A 12,407-nucleotide genomic window follows, 5' to 3' on the forward strand; every position below is an offset into this window, starting at 1 on the left:
GGAAATTTTGTTTTAATATCACAATTTCTTTAAGTATATAGCTGTTCATCAGAGCTTTATTTTGTTCTAGATTTATTGGTTGGCTTCTTTCATGGTTGTAATATTGTTATTATTATTTATATGTAATTAACTAATCTATTATTTATTATTTATTTTTACTAATAACTGAAATGATAGAATCATGTTCATGCTATGTTAGTTATCAGAGATTGTAGATGCATTTTGAACATAGAATATATTTATATTGTGACTCCTGATATTAAATTTTAAAAAATCTGACAAAAATATGTACTATTTGGCTTTATGTTATCATTCCTTATTCTTTTTTATCTTTGTAGCCTTTTATCTTCAATATCTCTGAATTACTCCAACATTTGATTTGATGTGATGCAGCATGAGGAAAATTAGTGATGTTTTAACTTTTACTTTGCTGTAATATATATATAGTTTTGTCTTCAATGTATCCAGTTTAAACCTTGAATATAGGCTCTAATTAATTATCATTGTTGTCAGTTTCATTTTACTGAACAGAATAGAAACATTTTGTAAAGACTGTACGAAATACACTAACTGAAGTCTCTGTTTATTATGATTACATATATAAGTATCTGAAGGAAATGAGAGTGATTGTAAAGTCATATAACTGGTGTTGATAATCGTGGATAAATTTTATCAACAGACAGCCACAGTGTTTGCCAGCAGTAATGGAGTGAAAGTCACAGTTGAGGAGGCAAAATGTATCACAAGCCAATGCTTTTATCCAATCGGATATGTTCCAGGTAAGTATCTCTTAACCTAGCCATGTTGATGAAACAATACAAAAAAATTTAGCTTATAGAAACCACACACACACACACACACACACACACACACACACACACACACCACACACACACACACAACACACACACACACACACACACACACACACCAAACACAGCAACAGAAAGAGAAAGAGAAGAGAAAGAGAAAGAGAATAGAGAGAGAGAGAGAGAGAGAGAGAGAGAGAGAGAGAGAGAGAAGAGAGAGAGAGAGAGAGAGGGGGGGGGGGGGGCATGCTTTATACATGTGGAAGTATGAGGCAAGGAACAACATCAGTTAGGGACTAAATTCCACATGGATACTCCAGAAAATAGGACTGGTTAGACATTGTTCCCTGTGTTTCATGACAAACAAGAACTGTGTGAAAAAGTTTTAGCCATTTTAGACCAAGAAATATCTTATCTTTAATCATTTTTTTTACAATTATCTAGCATCAGTTTTGGTGCACTGGGTTTTTTAGAAACAAAGAAAAAGTTTTGTCATTTTAAACAAGATGATCCTTCCTTGCAACCAAGTGTTGCCAGTGCTGTGATTTACAGAAAATAACCTTAAAGGTTAAGGTTTTAATCTTTTATTTATCCCACAGTTGCTCAGACCATAGTTAGAATATCTCTAGTTCTGCTTTTGTTTTTCTTGAAAATAAGGAACCAGGTAATGATTTTGAAACTGTCTTTTTATCTTTCATTTCAAACTCTTTCAGGAGTATAACATTCAAGAGGATGTTATAACATTCAAGGTGAACTTGAATGTCTTTGTTGAGTGTCTTAATATTTTTGGTGGCAGCAGCACTCCTGGCATCACACCAGCACTCAAGATGTGCTACAATGGCTATGGCTCACCACTTATTCTGTTGTAAGTTATTATTTTTCTGCTTATCACTTACAACTTCATTCATTGAGTTTTTCTTGTGATAGGATTTCAATTTCAGTAAAAATATGTACAATTTTGGATTTTTTGTGTCACTAAGTATATGATTACGATATATGAATACATTGGGCATACTATAATTAGTCATGGATATTTCAAATCTGCTTTGGCAATTGGTTTCTATGAATAGAAAGCATAATTTGTAGCTGCTACTTGTAAAAGGTGAAGATAGAGTCTCTAATTTTATCAGAAAGCTTTTTATGCCCAATTTTTATAGTGCCTTTTGATATGCATAAAATCACTAATAAAGTGCAGTTCTTTTACTCAGACTAGAAGAAGCAGGGGTGTTGACTGATTGCAGCATACGGACTCAAGAGGCAGATGATACTCTGGACTTCAATTTCTGTAACACAGGTATTATAGTTATCAACTAATAATTACCTACTTATGAGAGGGAGTATATTACACCAAGTTTGAGGGTGGGGGGAAATGTGCCATATATGTTAATATTATGAGTTTTCCAAAAAAGTTCATATGAATAGTTCCTTATCTTACTTACATGGTGTACTTAGGAATGACACTATGACTAATAGTATATGTCCATTGGTTGCACAGTATTAGTTTTATTATTATTTTGTTTACTGGAAATATAAAAAAAAATTGTTATTCCAGGAGTGATAAATAAAGTGATAATGAGATCCGAGTGTCTGAAGGAGGTATTTTCTGAGCTTGACATGTCCAGTGATGTTTTAGAAATCTTGATGTCTCCAGATCCTCCATATTTCCGTCTCTCTACCTTTGGAAATTATGGAACTAATCACGTAAGTTTTCAGTAAGGTTTAATAATTTTTTTTAAATTTCACATTAGAAGGTGGGGTATTGACTAGGATATCTGTGTTTGAGTCTTCCATCCAGGGGATAGTATTGCAAAGACATAAATATTTTGTCTGTCATTGTTTATTGCAAACACATTGTTATTGTATCTGGGCTCTCATGATTTATAATGTTTATTATGGATCCCAATTTTATGTCTGGAGGATTTTCCATTTCAGTCTTCCAAAAGATGCTGAAGCATGGAATTTTCCAAACTTCTTTGGCATTATTAAAAACATATTTCACTTTTTTATTATATGGGCTCTTTACTTTTTTGTTTTTTGACAATCAAATCAAGAATATCATTGAAAGTAACAGTATTGCATGCTTATATATCCTTTATGAACACTCTTTTGGCATTTACAGATTAATTAAAGATTCCTTACTTGCTTCTTCAGCTATTTCTTGCTTTCAGTTAATGCTCACATAACTGCTCATTACAATTCAGTTTATACTCATTGAATTCAGTTTTATAATCGTTAAGATTCAGAAAATTGATTTTTACAGATCATTTAACACTTGAAGATTTGTTTTTTACAATTCACAGACAGATATACCAAGAGACAGTGACATGGTGGAGAATTTCTCATGCACTCAAACTATGACCCAACGGTATAAGCTCTCCCTTCTGCGGCGTCTATCAAACCTCTAAGTGCTTCTCAGAAGGTGTCAGTTCGAACAGATGAGGCGAGGTTTCCTCTGTTTACAGTTTATGATAAAGACTGAAGATAACCATATCTGTTTTTGTTGGAATTTTTTGTAAGTATCATTATAATATTTGGTTTGTAAAATATATAGTTGTATGTCATTACCTTTTGATAGCTGTCAGTGCTGCAATATCATTAAAATGATTTTAATATTCTTTATTGCTATGAAGTATGTGGAATTTATCATAGATAAATGGATATCAAGTAACCTTGTTTCTATTTTCAGTGTTGTCCAGATGAAGAAGGAAGTGACTAGTTAACGTGAACAAATACGTTGTATCCAACAAAAATTTAGAATATTTATTGGCAGCATTGCATAGTAGGGTCATATATTTTCATGCAACAAGGGCTGTCATAGCATGGATGAGGACCACTGTTAGATGTTACGTTTTGATGGCAGAGTTAACCAAAGTTATACTATATATTGAGTTTGATATTTATTTGTTTGGGTGTTTTATCACTTAAAATTCTATGCATTGTATTTTGGAAGCAGATTATGTATAATGATTAACAAATAAAACCTGTATACTTATCACATTTCTAATTATTGTTTTATTTTTATTTTATTGCTGTAATCACTCTCCACGAGATTTAGAAGAGTAAACTGTTCAGTGAATTTGCAGTATTTATTTGCAATATCTGTTAAAACAATGAGCGTGGTTAACTGGAGATTTTTTCTCATTAAAAATGTGAGTAATTTTTGTACTTTTGCAGAAAAAAAGTACAAGAGTAAGTGTTCAGTATTTTTGCCACCCATTTACAGCAGATTGAACCATTAAAAGTATTCTGGAAACTGCATTTATATTCTCTGTATTAGTTACATTTAGTTAGGATCACAGAATAATTGGAGAATAAATATAAAATAATAGCATCCCTATGAAGGCCAGTGATTACAATTACCCCTCTTGTCGTTTTCGTTACGGCTACTAGCATCACCTGTAGTGATTTTCAATTAATTTGTGTAATACAGTACTTTAAAAAACATATAAACATTCGTACTGTTCTTGAACAGGGTATACATAAATGCAATAATAATATATATATTTTTTTAAGCGTGATTATTTATAATAAAAGGAAAGTCACAATCTGTTGTGGGACGAACCCTCACCATAATATGATTTGGTAAAATTCTAGTTTATGTTCGCGTTGTCTCACGCTTGTGTATTAAACAACTATTTTTTTTCATTTTTGACAGAAGTGCATAACGATTTATTAAATTCCTTCGCCTTTTCAAGCCTGCAGTTTTAAATTCCTACCCGTACAGAGTGAGCGAGCGAGCGAGCGAGCGCATACCCCAACCACCCGCGTCTCTCGCATACAGGAGAACCAGTAGTTCAAGACTCTCTCAGCTCTGCGTTATCCTTGGACTTATGATTGTGACAGAAGATGAAAATTGTGTGTTGTAAACAAAATGCTGCTGTTTCTTTTTCACCATGCTGAATTTCAACTACTAGTACTACGAGTACTACTACTAGTACTATTAGTACTGCTAGTAGTAGTACTACTACTACGAGTACTCATATTGATTTTATCAATGATATTTTTTCTCCTTGAGTTAAAAGTTAGGGGGTCTATAGAAAGTAAGAAACTCCATTGGGATCGATGAATTAAAAGGTTTGAGAACCCCAGGTCTATATATCTCTTGGCACTTATAACCTTAGTATGACGTCACAGCATACTATAACTTACGAGACTTCGAAAGTAACGGTGTAACGGTGACAACTCGGAAATAAATTCTATTAGTTTCGCATTCAGAAGAATCTTTATTTAAAGGTTGTAGCTGTAAAATAGCGCCGCATTGTATCGTTATCATTAATATCTATATCTTTCATGAACAACATAATGACAACAGGGAATGATACGAGAGCAGGTGATACCACTGTGATAACGTTTTTCATGATGATAACGTGACTCCTCTGCTGTAACCTTCAACTTCGACTTTCTTTATCTCCTATCTTGTATCCTCAAATGAGGATACAATATATATGCATTGTTTTTCTTTTATTTTTTAAAAATAATAATTAATATAAGTATATATATGATAATCTTCAATCATAATTAATAATTGTAATTTATTCATATATATATTAATTATAATGCATAAATATATAAGTAGACTAATGCCATGTATACTATAGACTCTCAACGAGTATGCTTTTCCACGGGACATCGATGGATCGACGGGTTGCCATGCTTCGGACGAGTAGGCAAAAAACAGTGGAATGAACCAATCGGTGGCAAATCCCACTCAAAATGATTTAAATTTTTGAATCATGGCCATGTAAACCACACCTTAACCCTACCTGACCTTGATTGTTTCTGCATACAAGTACAAGCACACTAATCGCACACAACACCCCCACACTGTCGCCACGTACCAAAAATCGCACACGCGCATGCACACAGCTATATAAACCCCCTATATAATATATAAATATATATATAATTTTATATATAATATTATATATATATATATATATAAAATAGTTTTTTTTTATATATATTAATTACATATTTATATTATTTTAATTATATATAATTATATCATATTTAAATTATTATATTAATATTTAATTTTTAATAAATTATAATATTGAATTTTTTATATTTGTTTGTAGATTTATAATTTTAATTACATATATATATAATATATATATATATATATAATTTTACATATATATAATCAATTACATATTTATATATTTTTTATTTAAGGGGATAGTTATATATATTAAATTTTATAGTTAATATTAATTATAAATTAAAATTTTAATTTTATATATAGATATGAATAATATTTAATTTTATATTATTATATATATATATATTAATTAATATATATTCATATACTATATATATAATTAATATTAAATTTTTTATAATTAATATATTAAACTATACAATTTAAATATATAATCTATACAATTAATATATAAATATATATAATATATATAATTCAAATGATATAATTATATTAATATATAAATAATAAATAGTAATTAAAATAATTAAAAAAATATATTTTATAAAATTTTAATTATATAATTAATATATATATAAAATATAATAATATATATATATATTGTGTATATATCTGGTGCTGCGCGTGTGCGTTTGTGTGTACTGTGCGACAGTGCTGTGTGTTGTGTCGTTTACTGTGTTTGTACTGTGTATGCGAGTACAATCAAGGTCGGGTACTTTTAAGGTGTGGTTACACGGGCCATCGTTCATAAAATCTAATCATTTTGAGGGGGGATTTGCCCACCGATTGGTTATTCCCTTTTTTTTTTCCCACCGTCCAAAGCGATGGGAAACCCGTCGATCCATCGTGTTCCAGTGGAAAGTCATACTCGTTGAAGTCTATAGTTACAGGCTTTAGCCCTATTTTATATTTTTATGCTATAATTAATAATAAAAAAAAAATTAAAATTATTAATTATGATTGTAAATTTCATATAATATTTATTTTATTATTATTTAAAAAAAAAAAAGAAAAACAAAGCAAATATATTTATCCCCATTTTAGGATCAAGATAGGAGATAAAGAAAGTCGAAGTTTAAGGTTACCGAGGGGTCACGTTTTCATCATGAAAAACGTTATCACATGGGATCACCTGCTCTCGTTCATTTTCCCCGTTGCATTTGTTGTTCTGAAAGATTAGATATTAAAGATAACGATACAATGCGGCGCTATTTTTCAGCTCAACCTTTAAAAAAAAGTTCTTTTGATGCGAAACTAAAGAATTTATTTCCGATTGTCACCCTTACACCCCTTATTTGAAGTCTCGAAGTTATGTATGCGTGACGATATAAGGGTTTAAGTCCAAAGATTATAGACCTGGGGGTTTTCAAAACTTTTAATTCATCATCCCAATGGATTTTTTTACTTTCTATGACCCCCCAAATTTTAATAGGGGAAAAAATACATTTATAAAATCAATATGATACTCGTAGTAGTAGTACTACTATACATACTAAAGTACTAGTAGTGTACTCGTAGTACTAGTATTTAAATTCAGCAGGTGAAAAAAAAACAGCAGCTTTTGTTTACAACCACAATTTTCATCTTCTGCACAACATAAGTCCAAGGGTAAACGCGAGCTGGAGAGTCTTGAACTACTGGTTCTCCTGTATGCGAGGGGACGCGGGGGGTTGGGGTTGCGCTCGCTCCTCGCTCGCTCACTCTGTACGGTGGGAATTTAAAACTGCAGGCTTGAAAAGGCGAAGGAATTTAAAAAACGTTATGCACTTCTGTAAAAAATGAAAAAAATAGTTTTTTAAACACAACGTGAGACAACGCGAACATAAAACAAATTTTTAAACCAAATCAATTATGGTGAGGGTTCGTCCCAAAAGATTGTACTTCCTTTTTATTAAAAATAATCACGCTTAAAAAATTATTATTATTATTCATTTATGTATCCCCTTTCAAGAACAGTACAATGTTTATATGTTTTTTAAAGTATTTATTACAAAATTAATTGAAAATCACTAAGGTGATCTAGTAGCCGTAAAGAAAAAGAAGAGGGGTAATTGAATCACGGCCCTTTATAGGGGTGCTATTATTTTATATTTATTTCCAATTTTTCTGTGATCCTAACTAAATGAAATAATACGAAATATAAAAGCAGTTTTTCCAGAATACTTTTTTAAGGTTCAAACTGCTGTAAATGGGTGGCAAAAAAAAACACTTTTCTTTTACTTTTTTTTTTGCAAAAGTACAAAAATTATCACATTTTTTAAAGAGAAAAAACTCCATTAACCAATGCTATTGTTTTAAGGTTATTGCAAATAAAAAACTGCAAATTCACGAACAGTTTACTCTTCTAAAACTCGTGGAGAGTGATTACGCAAAAATAAAAAAAAACAAAAAATTAAAATGGATAAGTATACAGGTTTTATTTTTTAATCATTTCATAACTGCTTCCCCAAAAACAATGCAAGAAATTTTTAATGATAAAACACCCAAACAAAAAATATCAAAATCAATATATAGTAAACTTTTGGGTTAAAATCTGCCCTCAAAAAGAACATCTAAAAGTGGTCCTCATCCTGCTAGACAGCCCTTGTTCATGAAAAAAATAGACCCCACTATGCCCAAAGCTGCCAATAAAAATTCTAAATTTTTGTGGGGTACAACTATTTGTTCACGTTAACTAGCATTCCTTTTTCATTGGACAACATGAAAATAGAAACAAGGGTTTTCTTATATCCTTTATCTAGATAAATTTCCCCATATTCATAGCAATAAAAATAAAAAATCTTTTTTAATGATTTGCAGACTGACAGCTATCAAAGGTAATGACATCCAACTATATTTTTTACTAAAAATAAACTTCTTAAATTTTAAAAATTTATTCCCAAGTAAAACTATTTATATAAAACCCAAATATTAAAATGATACTTAAAAAAATTTAACAAAACAGATAGGGTTTTATCTTCATTCTTTATATAAACTGTAAAAAAGGGAAAAATCGCTCATCGTTCGAAATGACACCTTCTGGAAACATTAGAGGTTTTATAGACGGCCGCAAAGGGAGACTTATACCGTTGGGTCATAGTTTGAGTGCATGGAAATTCCCACCATGTCCTGTCTCTTGGATATCTGTCTGTGAATTGAAAAAACAAATCTTCAAGTGTTTAAAGATCTTAAAAAACAAAATTTTTTGAATCTTAACGATTATAAAACTGAATTCAAGAGATAAACTAATTGTAATGAGCATTATGTGAGCATTAACTGAAAGCAAGAAATAGCTGAAGAAGCAAAAAGGAATTTTTAAAAATCTTAAATGCAAAAGAGTGTTCTAAAGGATTTTAAAAGCTGCAATATGTTACTTTCAATGAATTTTTGATTTATGTAAAAAAACAAAAAAGTAAAGAGCCCTATAATAAAAAAGTAAAATATTTTTTTTAATAATCCCAAGAATTTTGGGAAAAAATTCCTGCTTCGCATTTTTTTGGAAGACTGAAATGGAAATCCCCCAGACAAAAAAATTGGGATCCAAAATAAACATTAAAAATCTGAGACCCCAGATACAATAACAATGTTTTTGCAATAAAAATGACAGAAAAAATATTTATTTTTTGCAATACTCCCCCCCTGATGGAAGACTCAAACCAGATACCTAGTAAATACCCCCCCTTTCTAATGTGAAATTTAAAAAAATTTTAAACCTTTACTGAAAACTTACTGTTTATTTCCCATAATTTCCAAAAGGTAAGAGAGGGAAAATATGGAGGATCTGGAGACATCAAGATTTCTAAAACATCACGGGACATGTCAAGTCAGAAATCCCCCTTCAACACTCGGATCCATTATCACTTTTTTTTATCACCCTGAATTTAAACAATTTTTTTTTATTTCCATAAACAAAAAAATAAAAAAAACTAATACTGTGCAACCAATGGACATAACTATTAGCATAGTGTCTTTCCCTAAGAAACCCCATGTAGAAGATAAAGGAACTATTTATAGAATTTTTTGGAAAACCCTAATATTAACATATATGGCACATTTCCCCCCCCCCCAAAAATTGGTGTAATATACTCCCTTCAAAGTAGGGAATTTTTAGTTGAAACTATAATACCTTTTTACAGAAATTGAAGTCCAGAGTATCATCTGCCTCTTGAGTCCGTATGCTGCAACAGTCAAAAACCCCCGCTTCTTCTAGTCTGAGTAAAAAAACTGCCTTTATTGTGATTTTTTGCTATCAAAAGGGACTATAAAAATTGGGCAAAAAAGTTTTTGATAAAATTTGAGACTCTATCTTCACCTTTTACAAGTACAGCTAAAATTTATTTTTCATTCATAGAAACCAATTGCCAAAGCAGATTTAAATACCCATGACTAATTATAGATGCCCAATGTATTCTATTCGTAATCATTATTATGACAAAAAAAACCCAAAAATTGTACATATTTTTACTGAAATTAAAACCCTATCACAAGAAAAACTCAAGAATAAGTTTGTAATGAAAAGGGCAAAAAATAATAATTACAACAGAATGTGGTGACCCTAGCCATTGTAGCCATTTGAGTGCTGGTGTGATCCCAGGAGTGCTCTGCCACCAAAAAAAATTAAGACACTCAAAAAAAGACTTAAAGTTCCCCTTGAATTTTTAAAAAATTCCTCTTGAATGTTATACTCCTAAAAGAGTTTAAAATAAGATAAAAAGACGTTTAAAAAAAAATATTCCCTTTTTCCTTTTTCAAGAAAAAAAAAGCAGAACTAAGATATTCTAAATAGGGTTGAGCAGTGGGAAAATAAAAGTTTTAAAACCTAACCTTAAGGTTTTTTCTGTAAATCACACACTGGCACACTTTTTGAAAGGAAGGATCATCTTTTTTTAAAAATAAAAAAAAAACTTTTTCTTTGTTTACTAAAGAACCAGTGACCAAAATGATCTAAAAATTTTGTAAAAATATATTAAGATAAGATATTTTTGGTTAAAAATGGCTAAAACCTTTTTCACACAGTTCTTGTTTTGTCATGAAACACAGGGAACAATTCTAACCGTCCTATTTTCTGGGGGTTCCTTGGAATTTATCCCTAAATGATGTTTTTCCTTGCCTCATACTTCCCCGTATAAAACATGCCCCCCCCCCCCCCCCCCCCTCTTCTCTCCTTTCTCCCTCTCTCTCTTCCTTCCTCCCCTCTTCCTCTCTCTCTCCTTTTTTTCTCTTTCTCTTTCCCTTTTTCTTTCTCTTTCTTTTGGTTTTGTGTGTGTTGTGTGTGTGTTGTTGTGGTGTGTGTGTTTTGTGTGGTGTGTGTGTGTGTGTGTGTGTGTGTTGTGGGTGGTGTGTTTCTATACAAAATTATTTTGTATTGTTTCATACATGGGTAGGTAAAATACTTACCCGGAACTATCCCATTGGGTAAAAGCATTTTCTTGGGTACATTTTGCCTCCTAAAATGTGACTTTCAATCCATTACTCTGGCAAAACATGTGGCTGTCTGTTGAATAAAATAATCCACGATTATAAACACCATTTTTAAATGACTTTCATCACTCTCATTTCTTCATACTTATATATTAACTCTAATAAAACAGAGTTTCAGTTTAGTGTATTCGTCCCCAGTCTTTAAAAAATGTTTCTATTCTTTCGTAAGAATAAAACTGACAACAATGATTAATTAATTAGAGCTATTTCAGTTTAAACGGGATACATTGAAAAAAAAACTATATAATTTACAGAAAATAAAGTTAAAAATCACTAATTTTTCCCTCAGCTGCTCACATAAAAAAATTTTGGAGTAATTCAGAGGAATTGAAGATAAAGGCTAAAAAGAAAAAAAGAATAAGGAATGATAACAAAAACCCAAAATATACAATATTTTTTTCAGATTTTTTAAAAATTTTAAAATATCAGGAGTAAAATATAAATATATTCTATGTTAAAATGCACTACAATTCTCTGGATAACTAAAAGCAGACATGAATTTCTATCATTCAGTTTTTAGTAAAAAAAATAATAAATAGATTAGTTAATTACATATAAATAAAAATAACAATTTACAACCATGAAAAAGAACCAAAAATTAGAACAAAAATAAAGCTCTGATGAACAGCTATTACTTAAAGAAATTGTGGACCATATCATTTCCACACAACTTTCTCAGCTAAAACTTTCATTTTTGTATGAGGCTTTAACCGCTGTGGGCTGTCTGTTGCAAGAATATCAATGTCTATCCTTTTTCTTTTTTGGCATGCCATTTTTTTTTTTCTTTTTTTATTATTTCTTAAAAGCCTAAGTTTTGGAAAAAGGGTAAACCAAAGGGAGAAAAACCCAATGATATAGAAAATTTTGACTGCTGTTTGAATTTAAGAGAGTTGGTGATCTACTCCCTCAGCAATAATCTGATGTTGTGACCCCCCATTGGAAAGAAAACCGAATAACATAAATAATAACCAACAGGCCCAAAAATTGATGAAAAATTAACGCCTTCGAGGTTTTTACTCACTCTTTAAATTTCCTAAGATTTAAAAATGCTTCTTAAGTATCCCCCAAATACAAAATTTCAACTCAATCACGAAATTAAAAAGCTTTCAAAAGTGCGCAATTCTTAGCATTGTCGTTTTTGGGCATTCTGATAGTCTTTTGTTCATCGTCTAACTGAGAGGATAAAGACATTTTTC

General features: G+C 30.7%; 1 pseudogene; it reads left to right on the forward strand.

Moving 5' to 3' along the window:
* Positions 1-673: 673 nt before the first annotated feature.
* On the forward strand, positions 674-9,940 carry LOC119570262 (annotated as a pseudogene).
* Positions 9,941-12,407: the final 2,467 nt, after the last annotated feature.

Source organism: Penaeus monodon, unplaced genomic scaffold, assembly GCF_015228065.2.
Source record: "Penaeus monodon isolate SGIC_2016 unplaced genomic scaffold, NSTDA_Pmon_1 PmonScaffold_2356, whole genome shotgun sequence".
Taxonomy (NCBI): domain Eukaryota; kingdom Metazoa; phylum Arthropoda; class Malacostraca; order Decapoda; family Penaeidae; genus Penaeus; species Penaeus monodon.